At 36.4% G+C, this 11,082-nt stretch overlaps 1 pseudogene; it reads right to left on the reverse strand.

Annotated features, from left to right (window-relative positions):
• Positions 1 to 4,661: 4,661 nt before the first annotated feature.
• Positions 4,662 to 5,467, reverse strand: LOC147525281 (ubiquitin receptor RAD23c pseudogene; annotated as a pseudogene).
• Positions 5,468 to 11,082: the final 5,615 nt, after the last annotated feature.

The raw sequence follows: 11,082 nt of genomic DNA on the forward strand, positions 1-11,082 counted from the left end.
ACGATAGGAAAATGACAATCGGAAAAAATTCGTGAATTTATCGGAAACGACATAATGTCAAATTAACGTATACAGGACGCAATGTATTTAAATAAAAGATGGCCGAAAATGCAAAGAAAAAAATAAAATATGCACAGAAATAAAATTGCAAAAAAAATTCGATTGGCGAAAACTGTACCGAACGCGTCACGTAATAATACGAAATTTGAATTCGACAATGCGTGCCAACGGAATAGCGATACTTGGATTATACCGTTGAAAATTAAACGTAGGGGCAGTTTAGTAATAATAGTAATAAAAGGATGTTAAATACTAATTGGACTCAAAGTGTTCGGATGAAATAAGAATGTGGAGGAGATAAGAATTGAGATTAGGGATGAAGTTGGATTAGCAAAGAATTCGGATTAGATAAGGCTTATAATCGAGTCTCCCACCTTAATTGGTAGGAATCTCCACTTTATTTCTTTTAATCGACAAGGCTAAAGCCCAATTCACAATACCATGAATCGATGTACAGGCCCATTAACTCATGTGTCTAAGGCTGAACCTTAGCGACTTGGCTTCCACTAATGTACGTTAATTTATGTCCAGATTCGTTTCTTATCAAAAGAGATAATTATCAGTTGAGAGTTATATTCTATCACAAAGACTCAAGCTACAAGAATACTTGAGCTACAAGGATTCTCTACTCTACCTATATAAATACCAAACTATTTTTCATTCAGAACTACATTCTTGAGACTTGATCCCATTGATAATTTGGGTACGTAGACAACCGCAAGGTACAGTCTCATCATTCCCCCGATCACCATTATTTTTCTAAATTACTTTTCTACGTTCTTCGTCTCTTTTATCAACACTTGATGTTTTGATCATATTTGGTCGAAACAATGCCAATTAATGATAAAAATGGTTTTCCCATATAGAATAACTAGGAACCACATTTTCTGCAAGTGTATGTACTTGCTACATGAGAACGATATAAAAACAACCAAAACGAAACTTTGTTAAGGACAGTTTAGGACACCATGAAACAAAGTAGAAGATTCCAATGGTATCACCAAACACCAATTTAGAACTCCATTTGTTATTCAAGATTTTGCATAAACTTGAATAATATTTAAATTTGTGGATCCACTAGGTTCAAATATAAACTTTTACATTATCAATGAAAAAAAAAATCAAGTATTTGGAACCCAAAAAAAAAAAACTAGTATATGCATATCTTGTAAGAAAATGTGGTTGAGTAATTAGTAGAACAACTTGATCATAGATGCCATAAGAATAGCCATCTTTGTTAAAGCAGTATAGAGCATTCTCCTTACTTATCCAGGCTTCCACCTCAGGTTTCTTCATGAGTGACAGGTGGAAACCAACATTCAGTGAGAGTTGTACAATTGTTGAAATTTTAGTGAGCACAAGCATCTTCCATACACTCATTTACGCTATGTAACATAATTTTGGAAAATGTTCTATTAAGATCAAATAATATATTTGCATATACGAGTGTTTAATAGGCCAGGCTAGCACTTAGTCTACTTTAAACAGAGCAAGTATTACTATGATGGAGTCTCCAAAATTTGTCATGATCTTGGTTTCTTTCAGATCAGATGGGAAAGACATAAGCTTTTACCTTATCGTAACTATTGTAATGAATATATCTACATTCCTTACAAAACGAATATTTGCTTCTATTATAAAGCAATACTTAATGCATGGCCTTAGTCAGAAAGTTAAGTTAACTCTCCTTGAAGTAAACATAATAATATCACATAGAAAGCAACAGACACAGCTAATTAAATGAATAAAAAGTGAAAATTCATTGACTAATAAACGTATACTTAGTGATTTAAATGCTTTGAAACTCATTATTCAATTAACAACATTAAATACACATACTTACAACTTAGATGATTGAAATGCGAGAATTGAATGAATAAAAAGTGACAATCCATATACTAATAAATTTATACTTAGTGATTTAAATTCTTTGAAACTCGTTATTCACAACATTAAATATACATACATACAACTTGAATGATTAAAATGCGAGAATCCACCGATTAATAAACAGAAAATCCACCAATCAATAAACATATACCATCATTTTTTGTGATAAGAACACACCTTGTTAGTAATTTAAGATACAACAAAAATTCGAAACACGAAACAGTGATGATAAGAGTATTAATTAGTTATGTGTACCAATTATTCGTTCAATAATTTAGTTAAACTTTCACAATACATTCAAATATATATTGAATGTTGTATACATGTCCAATTATTCGTTCAATAATTCAGTTAAACTTTCACAATACATTCAAGTATATGTTGAATGTTTTATACGTGTTTTAAATGTGTTGCGACAAAATTCGAAATCCTAAAATCCATTTATAATTCAAAACAAAATTAATATCTTTGTTAACTTTATAATAAACATGGTCCATTTTCATGGAAATAAATTCCAATGTGATAAAGTTTATAATATTATTTTTGATAACCTACTAAATAGGAAGTGTAATGTAATGATCTACCCCATTCTAACTGATAAGTGCTAAAAAAATAAGGATTTAAGTCTCCGAATATATGTATGTTAGACTCCATTTTATATTTAAATATTATAATATGATGAAATTTTAGTTTTTGCGGGTCAAAGAACATATTTGCTAAATATGGAGGTAAAATAAGTCTAACAAGTCAAAGACGAGTCATTAGGAATTACAACTGAAAGCCCTGGACAAAAGCGTATATTTATCTCCAAAAGGGTCAATCCTAATGGGACTCCAAAAGAGGATAATTGTTGAGTTAGATGAATCTTGGACCTGATCTCCTAGCCTGAATTTCAAATTCATGAGAAGAGGAGATCAACATGGAAAAAAAAAATTAGAGTTTCACTTGAATTAGAAAACTGAAGTTAGAAAGTGCAGCGTGGAAAATAGCCTACATGGCAAAGTGGACCACATTTGATAAGCACCCAAAAGTGTAGTTTAAACCCCTTAATAATATTCTACTTAGTCCAATTATGTTTATAATAAATGAGAGTTAGTACTGTTTACGTGTTTTTGTGCATTTCAGGACTTGAAGCTGATTAGGTGACTAAAGGCACCACTTTTGCATGAAAAATGAGTCAAGATGATTGATGAGAAAGTTCTACGTTTAAAGCCCAAGAATCATGAAGAAAAGCCTTTTTCAAGCCCAGTCATAGCCAATCCGGGTAGAAAAAGAACAAAAAAGTCAACAAAACTTTAACAGGCCATATCTTTGGACTCGGGCCTCGGAATTGGGCCTACTTTACGCGTAGCAAGGATGCTCCAGGTAACAACTTTATATATCCTTGAATTTACTGTCAGAAGATTCTATTTCTAGTAATAATCAGGTATTTTTGCATGCTCGTTAGGAATTTCCTATTAGACTAAAAACTTGCATGAGATTAAGATCTGGTACGCATAAACCTGCCATATTAGTTTATCGTAGACGCAGAAATAATCGCCTATCTAGAAATTCACCAATCAACACACACACCACCTACACCCACCACAACTACATTTATAGCAATGAGTGAAGAAATAGCAGAGAGACCCCTCTCTGATTTCTATAAGGCTTTAAACGATGGACCTTAGTCCTGCATAATTCTTGCAGATACTATGGGAGATTTTAGAATCCCCCCTAATATATTTAATCTGCTACCTATTTTCCATGGGTTAGACCATGAGAAGCCTTATCAACACTTACGTAGGATACAACAAGTTCTTACTACATTTCATCATCCTAACGTCAGACCTGAACAAATAAAGCTCAGGGTGTTTCCTTTCACCCTAGCTGACAAAGCGGCTGCTTGGCTAACAACACAAAAGCCGAACTCTGTCGACACATGGGAAAAACTAGTTGAATTATTTATGGAACAATTTTACCCGCCATAGAAGACTAATAAAATGCTATCACATATTCATTTCTTTCGCCAAAAGCCTCAATAATCCTAATCTGAGGCTTGAAATCGTTTAACTGATCTTCTAGTAGAATGTCCACATCATAATCTTGGTAAAGACACACTAGTTCGTGCCTTTTTCAAAGGCTTATCCCAACACCATAAAGAGATTTTATATATCATGAATGGAGGTAATTTCCTAGGTAAAGGAGCCACAGATGCTTATAACTTTCTAGATAATCAATCCAAGAAAAGTAACAACTGGGGAGATAACGATTACTCCCGCTCCATTCCTTCTTCTTTTACAGCTAAGGCAGCCAGTATGTTTAAGGTTAAACAAGATCTAGAACTTAGAACTTTAATTGAATCCCTCACTTGTAAGGTAGATGCCCTTTCTATAAATAAACAAGAAGCGAAATCCATTCCTATCATGAATATAAACTTTCCTCGTTGTAATTTTTGTTTTAGTCTTTAGCATTCCGATCATTATTGTCCTCTTGCCTATGAACAACCACCACCACAGCCAGAAGATGTCTGTGTTTTTAATATACCTAACGCACCTTAGAGACAATCCTAATTTTAGTTGGCGTAATAATCACCATCAAACAGCACCTCCAGGTTTTAATAACCAAAACGTTAGGCCCACCAATAATTACAATCAATATCAACTAAGGCAAGGACAAGGGCAAGATAATTATAATAACTAGGCAAGATGCACGTGCTCTACACGCGATGCCAAACAGCAAGCAGACGACAGAAAAAGGGATGGAAAACAAAGAAAAAAGGGCAACTATGGTTTCACATAACATCATTCCTCAAACTTATTGATGTGATCGAGAAGATAATTTGTTGCCAACTAACTCTTCGTTCTTATTGCACGCAAAGAACACCTCAAGTACAATAGCACGGTTAAAGCCCATTACCTCTAAACGTTCAATGGCTTCATGCTCCTCTGGTGTGACAGTTACAGACTGCAGCATTGCTGCAGCAAGCTGTCCTAGTACATTACCTTCTGCTCCTCCTTTAACAGGTTTGTTGATTAGGCGGAGAAAGTCAGCCTGATGCTCTTGAATAAGCCTCATTAGGTTTGGGTTCTGTTTTCCTAGCTTTTGAAGCATGGGCTGCAAGATTTGGGGATTAGCTTGTACCATAGTTTGCCGAGCTTGAAACTGTTGACTATATATTGCGTAGAAATTCCAAGGTACCTGCACCAGCAGCATTAGAACCCACATTCGGTAGGCCCCGAGGGAAGAGATCTAAAGGATTTGCATTGGGACCACTGATTGGAGCTGGAGGCTGTTGTGCTGGCTGTGGAGCCTGAGCAAGAGCTGCAGTAGTTTGCCCAGTTGCAGGAGGCCGGATTATAGGTAGGATGTATGCTTGTTCAGGGATCCCAGAATATAAATACTCAAGAGCTCTCTCTAGGTTGTTGTAAGTTGCACGTAAAGCACACTCTACAATATCCCTATCCCAAGTCCCTCTGCCCATGTCAAGAATCTGCTATATGGTCCCTTCATGGCTATTTCCTGCATAAGGCAACATTAACAGTACAACATCTCACCATCCCATCATAAGGCATATATATAGGTCTCGCAGGGAAAACAACAACTTCCTGGTTAAGTTTCTAGGAATATCGACATTCTCGCTGAAAGAACTATCCCCGACATGATATAGAATGAAGAAAGTGTGCATTCTAACAGACTCAATCCCTTGATAAATATAAATGAACTCTCAAGTACACCAACTTAATGATAACATGATCTTAGCGATACATGATCTTAGCGATGGATCGCAAGAGATACACAACGGAACACTTCAACATTGCAATCCAAGTGATAAATTGTAGAAAAAACATATGTTAAATCGAAATCATATAGCATAGCTTTAATTAATTATAGTTAATAAATTCCCTGACGCTCGCTCAAGCATAGGCTCCCTTTCAGACCCTAAGGTAATCTTTGCCTTTTGAAATTCATCACTCCAAGCATGATACTTAGACTCTTCAAGTTCCTTGTAAGAGTCTAAACTGATTTTAAAAAGCACTTTCAATCAAACTTTAAAGTGATGAAGTTTTGTTTCATGGGGATGGCTTTATGGGAGACTGGTAGCGACATAACCTAAACTTACTACCCTCTGATCCTGTGCACTGTTTCCTACCTAGAATAGGAAATAAAACCTTTCGGTGAGTATTCCTATCCATTTCTTTTCATGTTTCTTTCCACTTCAGGTAAAATCCTCCATTGCATACAGTGTGAGTTCTGAAGTGGAATTTTTTAGTATGGTTAGCCCTATTGTTGAAGCTCCAGTGGGTTCTGGAGATGCCACAGCTGAACAATCTTTGGTGAGTGGAGCTCCATTTTCTGTAGCTCCCTTGATGCCTGGTGTTCCAACGACCCAACCTTTCTCTTGGAGCTCATTTGTTCTCCAATTCTCGAAGTTCGCCTCAAGATACTAGGTCGGAGCAGTTCAAAATAAATGAGGTTGATGGTATTTAAGATGTTCCTTTGGATCTCATTATGAGAGGTGAAATAGTTTGGAGGGAGTATCTAGTCGGATTCTTTCTAGAGCAAAGATTAGCCTTTCCTTATGTGAAATTGGTATTACAGCAGAAATGGAAAACGAGGGGATCATTTGAGATGTCAACTGACCAAGATTTGTTTTACTTCAAATTTGTAAGAGATGAAGATCGGCAAGCTGTGTTGGATGAAGGTCCAGTGTTTATGGGAGGAAGATGCCTTGTTATAGGTCCCTAGACTCAAAATGTTGAGCTCCAAATGAAATTGCTGAATACCATTCCCATTTGGGTTAAGATGCACGGTGTACCCGAAGTGATGTGGACTGATGAAGGCTTAGGCTTTATTGCTAGTAAGGTGGGGAAACCTCATTGTCAGGACCGTCCAACAAAAGAACGAAGGCGACTAGATTGTGCGTGTGTCTGTGTCGAGTACAAGGGAAATGAGACATTGCCTGACTCATTTGATATACGGCTGAGTCCAAACGATGTAAGGAAGATTTCGTATGAGTACCCGTGGATCCCTAAACGATGTGATTACTGTCACATTTTTGGGCATACAATAGAAAAATGCTCGAGAACAGCGCACCAAAATCATGGCCAGAGAGCAGCCAACAAGAATAGATCTGGAATAGAGGCTAGAGGTTTCCATAAGAGGGGAAGCAATGTTATTAGAAGAGACTTTGGTATCGACAGAGGCAACAATATTGTCATGTATGATGGAAATGGTCCTGGTGAAGACATAACAAGGAGAGTTCGGGTACCGAGAGCCAATATAGGTATTGTATAGGCTTCTAAAAGGGCTGGAACTAGTTGTGTCAGAAATGATCATGGAGAGTCTAGCATACCCAATGACATGGGTAAAGCACCAGTGAGTGGTGATGAACAAAGTGAAGGAATACAAACTGTTGAAGCACAACAAGATACTGAAGAAGAGGAGAACTCTGGGGATCAAGTGGTTGTCTATAATGGAACTAGTTCTACAGAATCTAGTGGGTCAAGATTTGCGATTCTTAATGAACTGGAATTACTAGATAGTGGGAATGAGTTAGTGGATTGATAAGAGCCCAAAATTGTAGTTTTAACCCCTTAACAATAATACTTTTAGACCAATTATGCGAGTAATAAATAAAAGTTAATGCTGATTATGTGCTTTTATGTATTTCAGGCATTGGAGTCAATTATGTGCAGAAATGTGTCACTTTTGCGAGATAAAGGAGCAAGGGTTGGTTGCTAAAAAGTTCTATGATTAAAGGCCAAGATTTAAGGAGAAAAAACCTTTTTAAAGCCCGGTTAAAGCTGAAAAGTTAAAGTCAATGCGGGCAGAAACAGCACACAAAAGTTAGTAGAACTTCTGACGACCATATCTTTGGACTTAGACCTCAGAATTGGGCCTATCTTATGTCAAAACGACTTTCTTGGAAAGAGATTTCCAATGGTTCAAACTTTGACCAAATCAAAGGAGCAAAAATGGATGAAATGTCTGTTGAAGTTAAATCCAGCTGAAAAGGGCTCTGTGGACTGAAGAAATTAGGTTTTGGGCTCGATTTTCCAGCCCAAAATATGGCTCCAGGCCCATGCACCAAATTGGGGATCTCTTTCTCTTCTTGAGGGGAGGAAAGAGGAGACTCATTAGCTAGACCTAGATTAGAAAATAAATTAGCTTAGACTCCATTAATTAGATTTATTACCTTGTTTTTAATTCAGTTTTGAATCAGTATTGTTATTTATTCATTAGATTAATAAAGTTAGTTAGTTATTCATAAATCTAGTTTCATTCCATTAAATCATTTTAGTTTTAATTCATAGATTTAGTTATTAATCAGTACTAGTTCAATTCAATCTTGCATGATTAGATTTCCTTTTTAATTCAAATAAGTAAAATTATAATATTTATATCATGTCTTGTTTTAACTCATATAGAAATGATAGTTTTATGAATCAAGGCTAAACCTCCATTAGAGGGGTTTGAGGAAGCCTTGATGAAAACTTGATTGTGTAGTATAGAATTAGTTGTAAGATTATATTCCACTCTAGAAGGTAGTTGATTCGCCATAAGAATGGGTTGAACTTCCTCACATGCTAGTCATTATTTGGTAGAGATTGTCATGAATGATTAGGGATTAGAACGACCAATTCTTATCGTAAGAATGGAAGAATTGGATTATAACAATCTATGCTAGTTTATTAAGTTAAATTCAAGTTAGAATCAAATTCCCCTAATTCTTTATCTAGATTCGAACCTTAGTATTAGAATTGTCATCGCAGTATAATTTCCATCATTACTCTCATTAACTTTGATAGACTGATAATCGTAGTAAACGTTAATTCTAAAAAACTAGGAGTGGAACGAATTCTCTACTCTAAATATATAGAACGATAGCATTGAGAATAGAAAACTTTGATAACATTAAGCGAGAAAATAGTTCTAGTTTTACTTACATTTTAGTTTAATCGCTTATTTGTAGGTAAAACTATCATTTTACTTTTATCATGGATCGGCTGGAGATTGGGAGTGAACTGATATTATTTTCAGGATCAGCTTGCTGTAGTTGATCCCAGCCAGATGGGCATTCCCTGGCCTGTGGTGGAGGAATACAATGAAAGAGAACATGAGATTGAAATTGTTCTCTCGAAGGATGAGATATCTCTCCATGAAACGGAACATTTCAGTGATCAAGTCATTAACACGGAGAATGTGGAACCGTAAGCACCCAATATGATAATGTTACTAGAGGCTCCATGTACTCCAGTTGAGAAGCAGTACACAAGCACATCACAAGGTAGTAAGTCTAAGAAGTCTAAGGAGAAGAGAACTCCTACGAACGATGGGCAGTCGAGTAAGAAGAGGAGAGGAAGACCTAAAAGGTCCAAAAACAAACACAGATATTAATAATGATTGCCCCGATCTATATATGGAACGTGAGAGGTACAAATGACAGTCTTAGAGCGAAGGAAATCGATAAGTTGAGAGTGGAAAAAAAGATTTGCATTTTTAGGCTGTTAGAAACGAAGGTGAGACAACACAAATACCATGAACTTCGTAGTTTGTGTTGTCCCAATTGGGAAGGGTTTGATAACTATAATAAGGATCCGTCTGGTAGGATATGGATATGTTGAAACCCAGCTCTGGTAAGCATGCAACTACTCAAAGTTTCTGACCAAATGATTCACTGTAAGGTAGTGTTTTTGCCTAGCACAGAAACTTTTCTGTTAACTATTGTATATGCAAGGAATCCCTGAAAGGATAGAATAAATCTGTGGAGGGATATTATTTCCATTGCTTCAAACATTCAAGTACCATGGTGTGTAGCAGGTGATTTTAATAACATTCGGTTTGCTCATGAGAGGGTGGGAGGGGCTCCTATGCATCCTAATGAGGCGGTCGAATTTGCGGATTGTCTATTGCAATTAAGCAGGACTTGATGATCTAAAGTATTTGGGGTTTTAACTCACATGGAGTAATAAAGCTGAGGGAAAAAATAGAGTGATGACCAAAATTGATCGATGTCTTGTTAACATTGCTTGGCTAGGCTCCTACTCAACCTCTCAAGTGGAGTTCTTGCCCCATGAAGTATCAGATCATTCTCCAATCTTGTTGTACTGGACGGATTATGTTAAGAAAGCATTCCCCCCCTTGATTTAAATTTTTGGGAACATCAAACCAGATTTCCAGATTTTGTTGCAACAAGCTTGGAGCACCAAGATATACTGTAATCCGATGTATGTTTTAATGGAGAAAATGAAGATTCTTAAGAAAAAGATTAAGCCTTAGGCTAAGGCTAATTTTACTGATCTACATGGACAAGTTGAAGCAGCAAAACACGCTTTACTTGATGTCCAAGTGCAATTACAGTCGAATCCCCAAGACATTTTCTTGTGTGAAAAAGAGAGGGTGGCTCTTGCCAAGTATTTTGACCTTGTCAAAGATGAAAAAGCAGATATAAAGCAACAAAGTAATGAGGAATGGATGATGGGTGGTGACAAATGTACAACATATTTCTTCAATTCCATCAAAGAAAGGAAAGCCAGAGGGGGGATTTGGAGTATACATAATGGGCAAGGTATCGCAGTAGTTGGGCACAGTGAGGTTTCTGAGATCATAGTGCAGTATTACAAGACTCTACTTGGATCTGGTTCTGGCCCTATCAGTGATAGTAACTTTTACAATTCATTGCAAGTTAAAGGAGTGATTCAGAATGAACAGAAGGTGGAACTAGAAGTGAAAATTTCTGAAGAAGAGATCAAAGTTGCCCTTTTTGAGATGAAGGATAATTCTGCCCCTGGACCAGATGGATTCAATCCCTTCTTTTTCAAAAGTTGTTGGGAAACAGTAGGTATGGATTTTATTAATGCTATTAGAAATGCCTTCCATATAGGCAACTTGCCTAGAGGAGTTAACTCTACATTTCTTTGTCTTATTCCTAAGACTTTAAATCCCACTAAGGTAGATGACTTCAGACCCATTTCTCTCTGTAATGCTATCTATAAATGTGTATCCAAAGTGATTACAAATAGGCTCATGAAGGTGATAGATAATCTGGTCTTTTCTAATCAATCTGCTTTTATCCCTGGTAGAATGATCCAAGATAATATTCTGCTTTCTCATGAATTACTCCGAGGTTATGATAGGAAATATGGCACT

Source organism: Coptis chinensis, chromosome 1, assembly GCF_015680905.1.
Source record: "Coptis chinensis isolate HL-2020 chromosome 1, ASM1568090v1, whole genome shotgun sequence".
Lineage (NCBI taxonomy): Eukaryota > Viridiplantae > Streptophyta > Magnoliopsida > Ranunculales > Ranunculaceae > Coptis > Coptis chinensis.